A 21,447-nucleotide genomic window follows, 5' to 3' on the forward strand; every position below is an offset into this window, starting at 1 on the left:
GGGTTTTCCATATAAAGAATCATGTCATCTGCGAAGAGAGAGAGTTTGACTTCTTCCTTGCCAATTTGGATACCTTTTATTTCTCTTTGTTGTCTGATTGCTGTTGCTAGGACTTCTAATACTATGTTGAACAAGAGTGGTGAGAGTGGGCATCCTTGTCGTGTTCCTGATCTCAATGGGAAGGCTGCAAGCTTTTTCCCATTGAGGATGATATTTGCTGTGGGTTTTTCATAGATAGATTTGATGAAGTTCAGGAATGTTCCCTCTATCCCTATACTTTGAAGCGTTTTAATCAGGAACGGATGCTGGATTTTGTCAAAAGCTTTTTCTGCATCAATGGAGAGGATCATGTGGTTCTTCTCTCTTCTCTTATTGATTTGTTCTATCACATTGATTGATTTGCGAATGTTGAACCATCCTTGTAACCCAGGGATGAATCCTACCTGGTCATGGCGGATAATCTTTTTAATGTGCTGTTGGATCCTGTTTGCTAGGATCTTGTTGAGAATCTTAGCATCCATATTCATCAGTGATATCGGTCTGAAATTCTCCTTTTTGGTAGGGTCTTTGCCTGGTTTGGGGATCAGGGTGATGCTGGCTTCATAAAAAGAGTCTGGAAGTTTTCCTTCTGCTTCAATTTTTTGAAACAGCTTCAGGAGAATAGGTATTATTTCTTCTTTGAAAGTTTGATAGAATTCCCCAGGGAATCCATCAGGTCCTGGGCTCTTGTTTTTTGGGAGGTTTTTGATCACTGCTTCAATCTCGTTACTAGATATCGGTCTATTCAGGTTGTCAATTTCTTCCTGGTTCAATTTTGGGAGTTTATAGTTTTCCAGGAATGCATCCATTTCATCTAGGTTGCTTAGCTTATTGGCATATAACTGTTGATAATAGCTTCTGATGATTGTTTCTACTTCCTTGGTGTTAGTTGTGATCTCTCCCTTTTCATTCATAATTTTATTAATTTGGGCTTTCTCTCTTTTCTTTTGGATTAGTGTGGCCAATGGTTTATCGATCTTATTGATTCTTTCAAAAAACCAGCTTCTAGTTTCGTTGATACGTTCTACTGTATCTCTGGTTTCTACCTCGTTGATCTCTGCTCTAATCTTGATTATTTCCCTTCTTACGTGTGGAGTTGGTTTGATTTGTTGTTGATTCTCCAGTTCTTTAAGGTGTAGAGACAGCTGGTGTATTCTGGATTTTTCAGTTTTTTTGAGGGAGGCTTGGATGGCTATGAATTTCCCCCTTAGGACCGCCTTTGCTGTATCCCATAGGTTTTGGAGTGAAGTGTCTTCGTTCTCATTGGTTTCCATAAATTGTTTAAGTTCTTCTTTGATCTCCTGGTTGATCCAAGCATTCTTAAGCAAGGTGGTCTTTAGCTTCCAGGTATTTGAGTTCCTTCTGAACTTTTCCTTGTGATTGAGCTCCAGTTTCAAAGCATTGTGATCTGAGAATATGCAGGGAATAATCTCAGTCTTTTGGTATCGGTTGAGCCCTGATTTGTGACCCAGTATGTGGTCTATTCTGGAGAAGGTTCCATGTGCACTTGAGAAGAATGAGTATTCTGTTGTTTTAGGGTGGAATGTTCTGTATATATCTATGAGGTCCATCTGGTCCAATGTGTCATTCAATGCTCTTATTTCTTTATTGATTTTCTGCTTCGATGATCTGTCTATTTCTGAGAGAGGCGTGTTAAGATCTCCTACTATTAATGTATTCATATCAATATGACTCTTTATCTTGATTAATAGTTTTCTTATGTAATTGGCTGCTCCCATATTGGGGGCATAGATATTTACAATTGTTAGATCATCTTGGTGGATAGTCCCTTTAAGAATGATGTAGTGTCCTTCTGTATCCCTGACTACTGTCTTTAGTTTAAAATCTAATTTATCTGATATGAGAATCGCTACCCCGGCCTTCTTTTGAGGCCCATTGGCGTGAAAGATGCTTCTCCATCCCTTCACTTTCAGTCTGGGTGTATCTTTAGGTTCAAAATGGGTCTCTTGTAGACAACATATGGATGGGTCCTGTCGTTTTATCCAATCTGCAACCCTGGAGATCATGAAGATATTCTGTATTATATTACTGATTATATGAATTGATTTTTTGTGCATTAAGTGGGATAGAATTAGGTTTCTTTTATTTTTTCCTTTGGTATGAATAGCCAAGTGTTCCAGCATCATTTCTTGAAAAGACCACCTTTCTCTCCCTGCTCTACAGTCTGCTTTTGTCATAAATCAAGTGTTCATAGATCTGTTTCTATTCTACTGCACTTGCTTTTTTTGTCTGAGATAGGATCTCACACATTCCCATAATTAAAGTATAAATCTTGACTTTTGATGAAGAGGTCCTCTCCCCTTGGCTCTTCCAGAGTTTCTTTGCTATTTTCTGTTTATCATATTTTCCTATGTTTTAGAATCAGGTTTTCAAGTTCCTCCAAAAATAAAACAAAAATGATTTTTTAAGTATTCAGAGTTTCATTAGGGTTGTATTGAATCTATAAATCATTTGGGGGAAGAACTGACAACTTTTGAAATGTTGAGACTTCCAATCTACCCCAAACATGATTTATGTCTCCCCCATCCCTATATTTCTTTAGTCGTTTCCCTCATTATAACTTTATAGTTTTCTTTATTGCATCTTTCATATCCCTTGGGGGATATACTTCTAAGTATTTAATAATTTATCTGTAGATTCTTTTGCATTCTCTGTATATCAACCACAATAACACCATAACATTTTAATTTATTTTTGCAAGTTTTAAAACACTGTTACTCTATCTTGTCTTACTGCCCTGGCCAAGACCTCTAGTACAGTCATAAACAGAAAGAGACATAGCATGCATCTTTTTACCCAATCTTAAGGGAAAACATGTATCCAATTACGGTATTTGCTGTAGATTTTTGTAGATAGAGTTAAGTAGTAAAGAAAAAAATCTGAACAATAAAGTTATCCAAGACTCCTGTCAATCTCTCACTTCTACATCTTTCCTGCCAGCCCCTCTCACTACCTCTGGTATGAGTATCAAGGAACAAACCACCATTACCTCTTGCTTGAGTTATTTCAAAAGGTTCCTAAGTGCTTCACCTGATTCTACCCTTATCTGCCTCCTCCATACAACCCTCAGATGGCACTTCATAAGTGAGATTGTGCCTTTGCTCTGTTTATCCACCTTCAGTGACTTCCAATCCTACCTGTTGAAAGCCAAACCATTATGTGTTCCACAAGTGTCCCAGTTTGGGCCTGATACACTCTGATGTCACTTGTACTGCTATCCCTTCATGCTGCACACTCCAGACACCTGGCTTCCTCCATGCTGGTCCTCAAACACTCCAGACAGCTCTTGCCTGAGATCCTTGGCCTGAAAGTCTCTCCTCACAACCCCAAATCTGCATGGTTCAATTCCTTACTTTCTTTAGGTTTCAGCACAAATATTATATTCACCGTATTGAATATTATGTCTTACCTAAGACATTACTTTGGCAATGAGACCTAAGCATTTTTATTTAATTTATTTATTTGACAAGAGCTAGAGAGAACATGTACAGGGAGAGGAGAAGCAGCTCCCCACTGAAAAGGGAACAGGATGTAGGGCTTAATCCCAGGACTCTGGGATCCTGACCTGAGCCGAAGGCAGACACTTAATGACTGAGCCACCCAGGCACCCCCAGACCTAAGCATTTATACTCCCCCTTTTGGGGGCCATATCTTTATCCATAGACCTAATCACTATATTTATTTCCTCATTTTCAATTTGTAGTTTTCCTCCACTATAATGTAAGGTATGACAGCAGGGGATTTTGTTTATTTCTGTCCACTAATATATCCACAGTACCGAGAATAGTGCCTCACAGCCAGTAGTCACTTAAATCATTTCCAAATATTTCAGATCTGTGAATATAAATTAAGGAATAGCAAACACATCTGTTATAGTCTCAAATTTTACAATTTATTTACAACAGTTTAAGAGTTTTGTTCCTAAAGGACCTAGACCTTAGAAACACAGTAATTTCTTGGTTTTTTTTTTAATTTAAACAACAAAAAAATAAATATATAGACCCAAAGTTGTATACAAAAATTTAAGAAGACATGCTTTTACTGATACAATACACATACATCCCATCTGCAGCCTGTGTCTGGGCCATGGGCCATTGGCTTTGCAGACAGATTTTGTCTCTTACTCCATTCTCTGACCAAGGTGTTGGACATTAGAACAACTCCATGCCTATCCTCCATCACCAAGTTATTCTCAAAGACATAATCCATTAATCAAATGGATACTTAAGATGCCATTTACCATTTCCTATTGTTTTTATCTTGTACTTTACTATGTTATTATATCACTATATTTGGATTTAAGCAGGCTTAGCTCTTTTTGACATATAATTTTAAAAAAATATTTTTAGAACAATGGTGTCGGCATGCTGAAACCATTCAGGAGACCTAACTTAACATTTTCTTTCAGCTGCATGACAGTATTCTTCAAAATAGTCCTATGAACCAGCTTTGATGAGAAGGTCATATAAAATCAATATACAAGGGAGAAATTGGAATATTTCCATAGCAAAAAGTAACCTGCAGGTATCTTGAGGGCAGAGAGGTTATTTAGGAGATCAACATGTCAAATTTCACTTTTTGCTACCTAATTTTTGTGGACACCATCTCCTCAAAAAAGTTTATAATGTCCCAAACTTAAAATCCATCCCAGGTTAAAGTTGTTCTACAAAAGGCAATACAAGGACAGCTTAAATGATGTTACTAATATTCTCTGTTTTGAATTGAGGGCTCCTTTTACTAAAACCACTGATCAAGTAGTCTACCAGTAGGAAGCAACACACTTAATGGGCTCAAAGTAAATGTGTGCTGAATTAATAATTGAAAGAATTCTCTTGTAACTTCTTTGCATAAAGTTAACAAGATTTATAAAAAGTAGAAAAATAATTCTCCTGCCATAGTAAGGAAATTCTAGTCATCACTAAAATCATAAAAAGGCTGCAAGCAGAAGACTGAATTACAATATTCTGTAAACTATAACTATTACCTATTTTATATTATGGTGATGTTTATAGTAGCAAATAAGAGGAAAAATCTTATTTACTCTAAAATTTATAGTATATCTAGACAATGAGCCTTGAGCTAAGAATTTTGCATTTTTGAAATGGTTTAAGAAAAGGAAGAAAAAGCAGCAGTAGCAGCAGTAGCAGCATCAATGGAGACCATATGTGGTCTGCAAAGCCTAAAATATTTGCCACGTGGCCCTTTGAAGAAGAAATTTGTCCATTCTTGATCTAGAAAATTGAATACTATATAGTCATCAATCATGACAATGTAAACATTACTTTTAAAATAAAATAATGCCATTGAGGATTAAGATCAAAAAACAAGTTAAAGGATTTGGGGAAGCTGGCCCAGCAGGAAGTATCCAAATTCTGTCTCTTCACCTAGACAATTGCACTGGCAGAATCTGTCTGATGTAACTCTTTTGGAACTCTTTTGTAACTCTTTTGGAACATCTATTGAAAGATTGTAACACCCAGGGGAGGTTTGGATGGTGCATTATTGATGTTAATTTTGGTCAATTTCAGCTTTTAGCACAGTAACAGCTATCCATTTCTCCCATTCCCAAACATGAGGCAAGCATCTATGCACATGTTCCAAGAGCAACCAGCCCACAGCTTGGAGGAGCCAGAATGGGCAAAAGGACCCTGCCTTCCAAATATCAAGGATCTGTGCTCTGGTCAGATCAAAATGCAAAGAGGCAGGTGGTGATTGTTGTTGAACCACTCTTCATTGTCACAAGCCCTTCTCCCTCTGGTTGAAGTGACTTCCAGGGGACTTAAAGGGCTAGTGTCCATACCGCTACCCTTCATTTTTCTCTTTTTTTCTTGGGGGCAGATTTTAAAGACTGGACAGTAAAAAGCAACTGTGTATATGGGGAAAATTAGAAAGTGACTGTGGATGCCTGGGAAAGGCACAAGCTCAAAAACACCTGAGAAGATCTTAAGTTTATATTTTGGGCTGGTCCTTAGCACAGTGAGAGCCTACAACAATCAAAATAAAAAACAATAAACAGGAGTGCCTAGGTGGGTCAGTTGGTTAAACTTATGACTCTTGATCCTAGCTCAAATCTTGATCTCAGATTTTTGAGTTCAAGCCCTTCATTAGGCTCCATGATGGGTATGAGGCCTACTTAAAAAAAAAAAAAAAAAAAAAAGGCAATAAGCAAAACAGATACAGCAAGAAAGCCCAAGCCCTAGAGGAAGAGAGAATTTGATTTTCAGAGTTACCACATAATAAGATTCAAATATCTAGTTTTTCAACAACAACAAAAAAAAAATTGTAAGACATAGAAAAAAAGAGAAAAGTATGGTCCATTTAAAATAAAAAAGTAGGGATGCCTAGTTGCTTCAGTCAATTAAGTCTCTGAATCTTGGTTTCAGCTCAGCTCATGATCTCATGGATCATGAGAATGAACCCTATGTCAGACTCCCCACTGAGTGCAGAATCTGCTTGAAGATTCTTTCCCTCTGTTCCTCCCCACAGTCATGCACTTGCACTCTAACAAATAAATAAATCTTCAAAAAATAAAAGAAAAAAAGTAAATCAACAGAAATTATTGCTTAAAGAAAACCCTGTAGATCTACTAGACCAAGAATTTAAAACTGTCTTTTTTTTTTTTTTTTAAGATTATTTGAGAGAGAGAGCAGGGAGAGGGGAGAAGAGGGAGAAAGAGAGTCTCATTTAAGCAGACCCCATGCAGAATGTGAAGCCTGACACAGGGTTTGATCTCAGGACCTTGAGAGAGACTGAGATCACCTCAGCCAAAACCAAGAGTTGGATACTTAACCAACTGTACTACCCAGGAACCCCTAAAACAACTGTCTAAAAGATGATCAAAGAACTAAAGGAAGAGGTAGAGAAAATCAACAAAACAATGTCTGAACAAAATAGAAATATCAATAAAGAGATAATAACCTAAAAAAAATTACAGAGCTTAAATATACAACAGAAATTAATACAAAGGCATACTTAAGCAGGCAGAAGCAAGAATCAGTTAACTGAAGTTAGAACCATGGAAATTATTGAGTCCAGGGAAAAGAAAAAGGATTGAAGAAAGTGAACAGAGTCTAAGGGACCTGTGAGACACCATTAAATGGATCAATATACACATTGTGGAAGTCCTAGTTGGAGAAGGAAAAGACAGAAAAAGACAGAATATCTGAAGAAATAATGTCTGAATATTTCTCAAATTTGATGAAATAGATGAATATAAACATTCAAGCTCAATGAATTATGAATAAAATGAACTCAAAGAGACCCACACTGACAAACATTATAATCAAACTTTTGGAAGCCAGAAGCAAAGAGAGAATCTTGAGAGCAGCAAGACAGGAGTAATTTGTCACATATAAGAGAGCCTGAATAAAATTACCAGTAGATTCTCATCAGAAACTTTGGAACCAGAAGTATCTGGGCTAATATATTCAAAACTACTGATTCAAACAACAGGGGAAAAAAAAAAAAAAACTATCACTCAAGAATCCTCTATCTGGTTGTCCTTCAAAAGTGAAGGAGAGGGGAGCCTGGGTGGCTCAGTGGGTTAAAGCCTCTGCCTTCCGCTCAGGTCATGATCCCGGGGTCCTGGAATCAAGCCCCACATGGGGCTCTCTACTCAGTAGGGAGCCTGCTTCCTCCTCTCTCTCTCTGTCTGCCTCTACTTGTGATCTCCGTCAAATAAATAAATAAAAATATTTTTTAAAAAAAGTGAAGGAGAAATTCAGATAAACAAAAGCTGAATGAATTTGTTACCACTAGACCTACCATGCAAAATATATTCAAGGAAGTCCAGCAGGGTGAAATGAAAGGCCACTAAACAGTAACTGGAAGCTACATGAAGAAATAAAGATCTTAATTAATGTGACTACGTTGGAAATTATAAAAGCTAGTATTATTGTAACAATTATTTGCAACTCTACTTTTTGTTTTCTACATGGTTTTAGAGACTGATGCATTTCTTAAAGAGAAAAAATGTTAGTCTAAAAGCTAGTATTACTGTAACTTTGGTTATAACTCCACATTTTGATTTCTACATGATTTCAGAGATTAATGTATTTAAGAGAATCATTAGTTTATGTTTTTAGGTACACAATGTAGAAAGATATAGTTTTGTGACATCAATAATCAGAACAGATAGAGATAGAGCTGTTAAAAAAGTAAAGATTTTGGACATTATATATTAAAATTAGAATGCAATAACTTCAGAATGTTAAATCCAATCTCCATGGTAACTACACACACCCCAAAATAGTTATGGAATATATACACAAGGAAGTGAGAAACAAATTTAAACATTGTACTGCAAAAAATCAACTAAACAAAAAGGAATACTATGGTGCAGGAAGAAATGAGGGTCAAAATCTGTAAGGAATATAAAAAAACAAATAGAACTAAGTCCTTATCAATAATTACTTTAAATGTAAAGGAGTAAAAGTCTCCAATCAAAAGACAGAGACTGGGAAAATGGATAAAAATACATGATCCAACTATATACTCATTTTAGATCCAAAGACACAAATACACTGAAAGTGAAAAGATAGAAAAAAATGTTCCATGAAAACAGTAAGCCAAAAAAAGCAGGGGTTCTGTATTAGGATCAGACATAATGGATTTTAAATTTAAAACAAGTTTACAAGAGACAAAAACACATTACATATTAATAAGTGTTTCAAAACAGCAAGAAGATACAATAAATTTTTACATACCTAATAACAGACCACCAAAACATATGAAGCAAAAACAGAACTGAGGGGAGAAATCATTCATAATAATAGTTGAAGATTTCAATACCCCAATTTCAATAATGGCTAGAAAAAAACAGAGATAAGAACCAAGTAAGTAAACGGAGAGCTTAAACAACACAATAAACCAACTAGATAAAACAGACACACAGCAGTCTACCTAACAATAGCAACATTCTTCAATAACATTCTTCTTAAGTGCACATGGAGCATTTTCCAGAATAGACCATATATTAGAACATGACTTATGTCTCAATAGATTTAAAAAAATATAGATATCATGCAAAGTATTTTCTTCCATCACAACTGAATAAAGTTAGATCAGTAACAATCAGTGACACAAATAAAACTGGAAAACAGCCAAAGGATCAAAAAAAAAAATCACAAAGGAAATTTAAAAATATTTAGAGACAAATGGAAATGACAACATAACATACCAAAAATTATGGAATGTTAAGAGGAAAATTTATAGGTATAAAGGCTTACAATAAAAGACAATAAAGATCTAAAATTAACACCTAGCTTTATAACTTAAGGAACAAACAAAACAAAACTAAACTAAATCAAAACCTAGCAGAAGAAAGGAGATAATAAAGATCAGAGCAACAGTAAATGAAATAGAGAACAAGCAGATCAACAAAATTGTCAAAAATTTTAAAGATGGCTTAAGGAAAACAGATAAGACAAATTACTAAAATCAGAAATGAAAGTGGAAACATTACTACTAATTACACAGGACATAAAAAGGATTATAAAAAATACTCTGAACAATTGTATACTTCAAATTGGATAACCTAAATGAAATGCACAGATTCTTGGACTAATAAAACCTAAGAAAGCTAAACTGTAAAAATAAAATAAAATCTGAGTAAATCTATAAGTAGTAAGGAGATTGAATCATTAATAAAAAATCTCCTTATAAAGAAAAGCCCTGGACCTGATGACTTTATTAGTGAATTCTAACAACCATCACAAAAAGAACTAACTTCATTCCTTCTCAAAGTTTTCCAAAATAATAAAGAGAAGAAAACTCATTCTATCAGGCCAGTATTACCATAAAACCAAAGCTATACAAGGACACTATAAAGGAAAGAAAACTACAGATCAATATCCCTTATGGACAGTGATACAAAAATCTTCAAGTAAACACTGGCAAACAGCACTCAGCAACATATTAAAAAGATTATACATCATGACTAAATGGGAGTTCTTCCTAGAATGTAAGAATGGTTCAATATACAAAACTTGGTTGGTGTAATATGCCACAACAACATCATGAAGGAAAAAAAATCCACATGATCATCTCAACTGATACAGAACAAGCTACTGAAAAAATTCAATAATCTTTCATGATAAAAACAAGCAACAAACTAGATACTGAAAGAAACTACCCTAACATAATAAAAGCCATGTATGAAAAGCCTACAACAAACACTGACAGCTTTTCTCCTAACATGAGGAACATGGCAAAGATAATAGCTTTTGCTACTTCTATTCAACATAGCATTAGAAAGTTGTGCCAGAGCTGTTAGTCAAGGAAAAGAAATAAAAAGCAACAAGATTGGAAAAGAGGAAATAAAATTATCTGTTTGCAGATTATGTTCTTATATATAGAACGGTCTAAAGATTCCAGAAAAAAGCCTGTTGGAGGTAATAAATAAATTGAGCAAACAGCAGGATACAAAATCAACATGGAAAAAGTCAGTTGCATTTCTAACAATGAACACTCTGAAAAAGAAATTATACAAACAATTCTATTTACAATATCATAAATAAAATACTTAGGATTAACAAAGCAGGTAGAAGATTTATATAATGAAAACTATAAAACACTAGTGAAAGAAATGAAAGAAGACATAAATAATTAGAAGCACATCCCATGTTCATGGATTGAATTACTTAATATTGTTGAGAAGTCAATACTACCTAAAGTGATCTATAGATTCATTGTAATTCCTATTCAAATGTCAATGCCTTTTCTTTCTACAGAAATTATAAAAATCTACCCTAAAAATTATGGAATCTCAAGGGACCTTGAATAGCCAAAATAATCTTGAAAAAGAATAAAGCTAGAAGACTCACTTTCTGATTTCAATACTTACTACACATTATGGTAATGAAAACAGTGTGCCACTGGCTTAAAGACAGACAGGAAAACCATGGAAAAGAATAGAGAGCCCAGAAATCTACCCTCACATACATGGTCAAATGATTTTTTTTGGTAAATGGTCTGAGACAATTCAATAGGGAAGGAACAGTGTTTTCAACAAATACTGTTGGGAAACATTGAAATCAATATTAAAAAGTTGGTTTCTTAATAAAATATACAAAAATTAACCAAAAATAGATCAAAGACATAAATATAAGATGTGAAACTATAAAACCCTTATAGAGAACATATGGCAAAAACTCAACAACATTGAATTTGGCATTAATTTTTTGGATATGACACTAAAGGCTCAGGCAGTAACATAAAAAATAAACAAACTGACACGATGCCTGAGTGGCTCAGTTGCTTGAATGTCTGACTCCTGATTTCAGCTCAGGTCATGATCTCAGGGTTGTGAGATCAAGCCCCACATCAAGCTCCATGCTCAGTGGGGAGCCTGCCTGGTATTCTCTTCCTCCCTTCTCCCTCTGCTTCCTCTGGTTTGCACACCCTCACTTTCTCTCTCTCTCTCTAAAATAAATAAAACCTTTTAAAAAATACACAAATTGAACTTCCAATTAAGATAGTAAAAAATTGAGGGTGGGGGTCATGGGGATAGGGAAGGAAAAAATGAAACAAGATAGGACCAGGGAGGGAGACAAAACATAAGAGACTTAAAATCTCAGGAAACAAAATAAAGGTTGCTGGAGGATGGCAGTGGAAGGACAGGGTGGCTGGGTTATGGACACTGGGGAGGGTATGCGCTATGGTGAGTGCTGTGAATTGTGTTAAGACTGATGATTCGCAGACCTGTACCAATGAAGCAAATAATACATTATATGTTAATTAAAAGAAAAAGAACAGTAAAAATTTTATGTATCAAAAGAGTGCTGAGCAAAATGGCAACCCACAGAATTGAGAAAATATTTGTAAATAATATACAGACATCTCTCATCTTATTGTACTTTGCTGTATTGTACTCCACAGATACTGTTTTACAAATTGAAGGTCTTTGACAACCCCGCATGGACAAAGTTTACTGGGACCATTTTTCCAACAGCGTTTGCTCATTTTGTGTCTTTGTGTCACATTTTGTTAATTTTTACAATATTATAAATTTTCCCATTATTACATTTGTTATAGTGATCTGTGATCTTTGATGTTACTATTGTAACTGTGTTGGGGTACCAAAAGCCATACTCTCATATAAGATGGCACACTCAATAGATAGATGTTGTGTGTGTTCTGACTGCTTCACTAACTGGCCATTCTCCAGTTTTTCTCCTTCACCTCAGCCCTCCCTATTCGATGAGACACAACAATATTGAAATTAGGCTAATTAGTAATGTTATGGTGGTCTGTAAGGGTTTGAGTGAAAAAAAGAGTTCCTCATCCCTCACTTTAAATCAAAAGCTAGAAGTGAGTAAGTTTAGTGAGGAAGTCATGTAGAAAGCTGAGATAGGCCAAAAAGCAAGGCATCTTGCACCCAAACGTTGGCTAAGCTGTGAATGGAAATCAAAAGTTCTTGAAGGAAGTTAAAAGTGCTACTCCAGTAAACACATAAATATTAAGAAAGAGAAGGAGCCTTGTTACTGATACGGAGAAAGTTTCAGTCACCTGGAAAGAAGATCAAACCACCCACAGTATTCCTTTAAGTCAAAACCTAATCCAGAGAGGCTGTAACTCTCTTTAGCTCTGTGAAAGCTGGGAATGGTGAGGAAGCTGCAGAAGAAAAACTTGAAGCCAGCAGAGGTTGGTTCATGAGGTTTAAAGGAAGAATCCATTTACATAACATAAAACTTCAAGGTGAAACAACAAATATTGATATAGAAACTGTAGCAAGTTATCTACAAGATCCAGATAGGATGATTCATGGAGGTAGCTATGAAAAATGATAGATTTTCAACATAGACAAAACAGCCTTACATTGGAAGAAGATGCCATATAGAACTTTCATAGCTAGAATGGAGAAGTCAATGCCTGGCTTCAAAGTTTCAAAGGACAAGCTGATTCCCTTATTAGGGGCTAATGCAGCTGGTGACTTTAAGTTAAAGCAGTACTCACTTCCTAAAATCCTAAGGCCACTTAAAAATTATGCTAAATCTACTCTGCCTATGATCTAAAAATGGAACAACAAAGCCTGGATGACACTACAACTGTTTACAATATGGCTTAAGGAATACATATTTTTAAAGATTTGATTAATTAATTTTAGAGAGAGAGAGAGCATGAACAAGAGGGGCAGAGGGGGAGCAAGAGAGAATCTCAAGCAGACTCCCCGCTGAGCATAGAGCTTAACACAGGGCTTGACCTCATGATCCTAAGATCACAACCTCAGCCAAAATCAAGAGTTGGACGCTCACCTGACTGGACCATCCAAGCACCCCAGTTTGTGGAACATTTTAAGTCCAATGTTGAGATGTGCTTGGAAAAAAATCCCTGCAAAATATTACTGCTCATTGACAATGTACCTGGTCACCCAAGAACTCTGATGGAGATGGAAAATGAGATGAATATTGTTTTTATGCCTGCTTATACAACATCCATTCTTCAGCCCATGAAACAAGAATTTCAACATTCAAGTTTTATTCTTTTAGAAATATATTTCATTAAGCTAGAACTGCCATAAATAGTGATTCTGTTGATGGATTTGAGCAAAGTCAATTGAAAACTTTCAGGCTGTATGTTAACTAACTGGAATTTAAATAAAAAACTAAAAGAAAACAAAAGGAAAAAAAAAAACTTCAGGATGGAATTCACCATTCTAGATGCCATTACAAACACTCGTTATTCATTGGAAGATGAAATATTAACATTAACAGGAGTTTGGAAGAAGTTGATTCCAACCCTCATTGAGTTTGAGGGTTCAAGACTTCAGTGGAGGAAGTACTGCAGATGTGGTGGAAATGGCAAGAAAACTAGAATGGGAAGTGGAGCCTGAAGATGTGACTGAATTGTTGCAAGCTCGTGAAAAAACTTTATGGATGGGGAGTTGCATCTTATAGATGAACAAATAAGGTATCTTTTTGAGATGGTTGTCACTTTTGGTGAATATGCCTTGAAGATTGTAAAAATGAAAACAAAGAATTTAGAATATTCTGTAGATTTAGTTGAAAAGCCGTAACAAGATCTGAGTAGATTGAATCCAATTTTGAAAGAAGTTCTGCCATAGGCAAAATAGTATCAAAGAATATCTTGTGCTATAGAGGAATTGTTCATGAAAGGAACAATCAATGTGGCAAAATTCATTGTCTTATTTTAGAAATTGCCACAGCCACCCCAACCTTCAGGAACCACCACCCTGATCAATCAGTAGCCACCAACATCAAGGCAAGATCCTCCACCAGCAAAAAGATTATGAGAGCTCAAATGACGGTTTGGATTTTTTAACAATAAAGTATTTTTAAAATTAAGGTGTGTACATTGTTTTCTAAGATGTAATGTTAGCGCACACTTACTGAACTACAATATAGTGCAAACATAACTTTTATATACACTAGAAAATCACAAATTCATTTGACTTATTTTATTGCATATTCACTTTATTGCCATGGTCTGGAACTGAAATACCTCTGAGATATGCCTGCATCTGATAAGAGATTAAAATCTAGAATATATAGAGAACTAAAACTCAACAACAAATAAACAACCTGATTCCAGGTTGAGTAAGCATTTCTTCAAAGAAGATATACAAATGTTCAATAAACACATGGAAAGATTCTCCACATTCTCAACATTCTCTAATCAATAGGGAAATGCAAATCAAAACTAGATTATACCACCTCACATGCACTTGGGATGGCTGCTATGAAAAAAACAAAAACAAAAACAGAAAATAACATATCTTGGTGAAGATGTGGAACAACTAGACCTCTGTGGGCTATTGGTATGAACATAAAATGGTGCAGCTTGCTGTCAAAAATAGTATCCTATTTCTCAGAAAGTTAAAAATAGAATTACCATATTATCTGGCAGTTCTACTTAGGTATATCTTTAAACAAATTGAAAGCAGGGTCTCCAAGAGAACTTTTTGTATACCAGTGTTTGTTTAAAGCAGCATTATTCATAATAGGTAATATATGAAAGCAACCCAAATGCCCATGAATGTATGAATGCATAAGCAAGATGTAGTAATACTACAATGCAATATTATTTGGCCTTGAAAAGGAAGAGTCTTTTGAAATATGCTGCAACATGGATGAAACTTGAGTATATGAGGCTAAATAAGTCAGTCTCTCTCTCTCTCTCTCTCTCTCTCTCTCTCACACACACACACACCCCTGAAAACAAATATTGTATGGTTCCACTTACATGAGATACTTAGAATCATCAAAATCATAGAGAAAGATGGTTGTCAGGGATGCGGGAAGGGAGAATGGGCAATTATTGTTTGATGGGCTTCAGATTTATATGATGAAAAGAATTAGGGAGACGGATAATAGAAATGATTGTACACATTATAAATGTCATTAACTCCACTGAACTATACACTTAAAATGGTTAAGATGGTAATTTTATGTTGTGTATTTTACCAGAAAAAGTAGAAAAAAGCATGTTAATTGTATTTGTAAAGAAAGTGTTTATACACATCCACAATATACACACATTATATATAGAAATGCCATTGTATAGAAACAGTTATTAAAACTCATTCCTTTTGAATAGTGGAACTATAAGGAATTTGAATTCCTTTTCCTGATCAAATCTTTTTCTTTTAGTATGGTAAGAATAAGGGATCTTTTTATTACTACATGAAATGATGGCTGATAATACATACATATACACACGTACATCTCCATAGGAGGAGTAACATTTGAAAAGAAAGGAGGAATATCTAGTCAGGTAGGCTGTAAGTGCTGTCTGTGTTTGATTATAAGAATCTGGGTATATAGCAGGGTCAGTGAGTGCAACTATGTTCCTGGTCTGACAGCTGTTCCTATGAACAGAGGTACAGATCTCCTCTCCTAACTCCCCTTGACTTCACTTGGAGGTTTTGTTTTGTTTTGTTTTGTTTTTAATAAATTGAGGGGAGGGACAAAGGGAGAGAGAGAATCTCAAGCAGACTACATGCCCAGTTAAGAGCCCCATGGGGGTTTGGATCTCACAACCCTGAGATCATGATGCAAGCCAAAATCCAGGCTCCCCTGGAGGTTTTTTGTTTTTGTTTTTGTTTTTTGTTTAAAATTTTACTTATTTATTTGAGAAGAGACAGTGAGAGAGAGTATGAGTGAGGCGAAGGTCAGAGGGAGAAGCAGACTCCCTGTGGAGCTGGGAGCCTGATGCAGGACTTGATCCTGGGACTCCAGGATTATGACCTGAGCTGAAGGCAGTTGCTTCACCAACTGAGCCACCCAGGTGCCCTCCCCTGGAGATTTTCTATTGAGTCTAGCCACCCTTAGAATTTTAGCTGGACACTCTTTAATAGCAGCAGGAAACCCAACTATAAAATGCTATTATGCAGGTGGCCACAGGGTCAAGAGGTAGGGTCTAAGCAGTAAAAACACCTCCCTTCTAGAGCCATTCATGAAGTAAAAGTGATGCAAAACCAGAAGCAATTCAATCAGGAGCTTCAAGCATACCAAAGCTTTCTGGCAATGGCAGAATATTGTTGGTGGGAAATCAGTTGTACCAGCAGGTTCTTCACTGTCTGCAACATTGAACCAAGATGCGTTCTAAGAGCTTGGTGGCCCTCGAAACAATAGGTTCCTCAATAGCATGCTCAGGACAGTGAATCAGAGCATCAGGGGTTAGGACGGCATTCAGGAACCACCTGGTACTGTTAGAGGGACTGGTGCAGCTAGTTACCTATATATTAGAGAATTCTTTTAAATATCTCATCACTTATTTTATTCTGTTCTTCATTAATAAGTCAAAGTTTTCATGATTTTATGTAGGCACAGTTATAAATCTGACTTTCTTAGTTAAATGGCTCTAGTCCTAGACACTTATTTTCATCAAATGCCACATGCCTCAACAATGAAAGGATTTAATTTACTATTATCATCTCTCTTCCCCTTTCTAAATCCTAACTTAAAACATTAACTTTAACTGGTTTGCTTTTGAATATGTGAATACAAGGGGCAGAGGGGAGGAGATTCCAGTTTTTATTTCTTGAAAGAAAATGAGTTGTCTGTTATATAGCTCTGAGGCTGGTTCCTTAAATGACCCTCGCCCCTGACAGTGCAGAAATCATGGTCTTCAGGCTTTTGCAGTAATTGAACGTCTGTGAACTTCTAAAGTCATTACAAGGAGAACCAGGAAGATCACTAATGGATTTTTATCACTTCATTGAGGAGATATGATATTTGGTCTGTATTTACAGATCTGTGTTTTCATACACTTAAACTTGCATAAAATTTGTGTAATTCTTAAATGTTTTATGTATAAGAACTTGGCATGATAATCTTTAGAAAGGCATCATTACTTTTGCACAAGTAAGGAAAAGAAGAAGAGGAGGAGGAGAGGGAAGGGGGGTAGAAAAAATAAAGCAAAACCCCAAACCCTCAATTTCTGTAGGGCATCAGGAGATCAATACATTGCTTTTCTTTTTCCCTTAGAGTACAAATGAATTATCTTTTTTTTTTTTTTTAGATTTTATTCATTTATTTGACAGACAGAGGTCACAAATAGGAAGAGAGGCAGGCACAGAGAGAGAGGGGTGTGGAAGCAGGCTCCCCGCTGAGCAGAGAGCCCGATGCAGGGCTCGATCTCAGGACCCTGAGATCATGACCTAAGCCAAAGGCAGAGGCTTAACCCACTGAGCCACCCAGGTGCCCCTACAAATGAATTATCTTAATCAGACACTGTTGATATGTTGTATTTGCTTAGGTCTTGTTCGTAAGCTACAGAAATCACTCTATTCAACTTAGGATAAGGACACTTATTGGAAAAGTCATTTAGCCTTGCAGAATTGGTAGAGAAATATCAGAATCAGAAGGCAACTGGAGGGACTTCTGCTTCCAGCAAAGATGGAGAAGTAACAAAGACAAGATTTACCCTACCACCAGAAATCCTCATATATCAGTAAAAATATATGAAATCACAGATTTTAAGACTCTGGACATCAGATAATGAGCACTGATCCCTGAAAGACAGGAAACAAATGAGGTGAGTTCTATGATTTTTCCAGTTACAGACTGGAAGAGAGTTGCCAGGCAACAGTGCAGGAAGGGGGACGCCAGGCAGATCTTAGCATAATGCAATTGAGGAAAACTCCAGAGCTCAAATGCTAGGCACAACAAAGCAGCTCGAGTTCACAGGACAAAGTGCCAGAGAAGAGAGTGCTGCCCAGAAAGAGAACCTCAGACATCTGTAGAGGATCCTCTTCAGTATTCAACTGGGAAATGATCAGGGCTTGCATATTAGGAGAGTATCCAAGGCTGGAAAAAGACCCATCAGAAGGGATTAGAGATAACAGTGCTGAGCCAGGAAGAGCACATCTTCTGACCAAATGAAACCCCATGAACAGAATCCATGCAAGGATTTTTGCTTCTGTAGTGGAGAACAATAAGCCCTAGACTAAATTCTATTCTGGCCCTACCTAAAAACTCACGTAAGTAAGATTCAAAAGCAGTTGTCAATATGGCCTGTGGAAAAAAATCCAGCTTGTAGCCTATTTTTGCAAGGCCTGCAAGCTAAGAATTTTAAACTTGTTTAAAATTTATTTTTTACAGTATTCAAGATTGTAAGAAAAATATATATAAAGAATGTTCAACAAAGTTTACAGAAAAACTTTGCCAAAATCTGCTCAAAAGGATCAGTCTTTCCAAGTAACTTAACTACCTCATAGGATGAAGCTCAAGAACATTTATATGAATAAATAAATATGTAAGTGAATATCCACACAAACTATTAAAACACAAAAGTCATTTTCTTTAAAAAAGACTTGAACTGGGGCACCTGAGTGGCCCTGTCATTAAGCATCTGCCTTCAGCTCAGGTCATGATCCTAGGGTCCTGGGATTGAGCCCTACATTGGGCTCCCTGCTCAAAAGGAAGCCTGCTTCTCCCTCTCCCATTCCCTGTGCTTGTGTTCCTTTTCTTCCTGTGTTTCTCTCTGTCAAATAAATAAAATCTTAAAAAAAAGAAAGACAATCTCTAGGTAAAAAAAGATAACTGAATGTGTTAGATAAAACATAAACTAGAAATGATTAAAGGCAGATTAGACATGACAGAAGGAAAATATTAGTAAACTTGAAACCACAGCAAGAGGAACCTTCTAAAATGAAGTATAGTGAGAGAAGGGGAAGAGCATCAGTGAGTTTTAGTACAACTTCATGTGCCAAATAACATGTTTTGGCAATTTCCAAAGGAGATGAGATAGAAGGAGATAGAAAAAACAAAATAAAAACAAAAACAAAAAAACCCTGAAGAAATAGTGAAAAGTTGCCAAATCTGATGAAAACAATAAAACCAAGAAGATAAAAGAATCCTAATCACAGGAAATGTGAAGCAAACTATACCAAGACACAGCACAATCAACATACTCAAAGCCAGTGATGAAGAGAACATTATTAAAAAGTGAGAGAGAAAAAAAATGTTGTAAACAAAGAGGTATTGTTTTTCACTGGCAACACTAGAAACAAGAACAATATCTTTCAAGTGCTGAAAGGGAAAAACTGACAACTTAGAATTTTCTAACCACTGAAATTATCTTTCAAAATGGAAGTAAAATAAAGACTTTTCAAATGCACAAAAGCTAAAAGAATTTATTGCCAGCATATCCACACTACAAAAAAAAAAAAAATGTTAAAAGAACTTCTTTAGGAGTGAAGAAAATTATTCCAGAATGAAATATGGATCTACGGAAAGAAATGAAAAGCCATGGGATTATTAACTATACAAGTAAATATGTAAGATTTCTTTTTTATTTAAAAATTTTAAAATGTGACTGATTATTTACACAAAAACAGCAACAACATAGTGTGGGGTTGATACATATGAAAGTGAAATGCATAACAACAGCAGAGAAATGAGGAAGGGAGAAATGTAAATGTAACTAAGGTGCTTATACAATACATTAAAAGATGTAATATCAAATTAGGTACAGTGTGATAAAGTAAATAATGTATACTATTAAGCCCTAAAACAATTACTAAATTAACAGTCATAGTAAATAAGCCAATGAAAAAACAAAAGTGAAGAGAAAAAGAAAGATAACAAAAGAACAGATGTTGTAAATAGAAAACAAGTAGCAAGATGACGGATTTAATACCTAGTTATATCAATAATAATCATATTCAATGTACAATTGATTTAATCCTAATCATAACAATAATCACACTAAATATAAATGGCCTGGATATTCTAATTAAAAGAAGATATTTTAAGTCTACAGAAAAGGAACAAGACAATTTAAAGAAACATAAAGCTTTAAAATAGAAGGATAAAAGAAGACAAGACATGCCAAAACTAGTCAAAAGAGAGTTTAATTAGCTATATTAATATCATACAAAGTGGATTTCAGGGCAAAATGCATTACAAAAGATAAAGTTATTTCATAATAATGGAGGTGTTAATTAATAAAAATTATATAACATCCTCAATGGTTATATACCTAAGAATAGTTTATAAATCCATAAAGCAAAAATGAAAAATAGGTACAAATTAACTTTGAAATAGGCCACAGATCAAAACAGAAAACCTAAAAGTATATAACTTAAAAAAAGATTATAGAACAAAACTTTGAGTTAGGCAAAGAGTTTTTAGATGTGACACCAAAAGCACAAGTCATTAAAAAAACCTGTTAAACTGGTTTTTGTCAAAAGTAAAATATTTGCAAATTATATACCTGATTTTAAAAAAAACTTGTATCCAAACTATATACAGAACTCTCACAACTACTTTTTTTAGAGGTATAAACTACACAAACTTATCTTGCAGTTCTGTAGGTCGTGTTCAACACAAGTTTAACTGGTTTAAAACTGAATTGTCAATAATGCTATAGAAACCTCAGAACTTAATTAGAAAAAAAACCTCAAAAAATAAATGGACCAATGATGTGAACAGGTATTTCCCTTATGACAATATATGGATTAAAAATAAACACATGAATGATATTCATTAACAATAGACACTATGGAAATTCAAGATGGCACTACACACTTAGTGGACTAAAATTAGTAAGACTGACTATACCAGGTGTTGGCAAAGATGTGGAGACCTTAGAACTCTCATATACTTCTGGCAGGAACATAAAATGAGACAATCATTTTTTACAATACAAAATATGACAAATCATATTTTTTAAGCATACATCTACCATATGATATAGTCATTCCATTCATCTGTATTTACCCAAAAGAAATGAAAGCACATGTCTGTACAAAATGCAGTACATGAATGTTCATAGGAACTTCATTTCTAATGCCCTAAAACATACAATAATCCAAATTCCATCAACAGATGAATAAACAAACTATATTTCTATATAATGGCTTACTACTCAGCAATAAAAATGAATTATTGATGTGTGCCGTAACAATAGATGAATCTCAAA

The sequence above is a fragment of the Martes martes genome, assembly GCF_963455335.1.
Source record: "Martes martes genome assembly, chromosome: 13".
Classification (NCBI taxonomy): Eukaryota; Metazoa; Chordata; class Mammalia; order Carnivora; family Mustelidae; genus Martes; species Martes martes.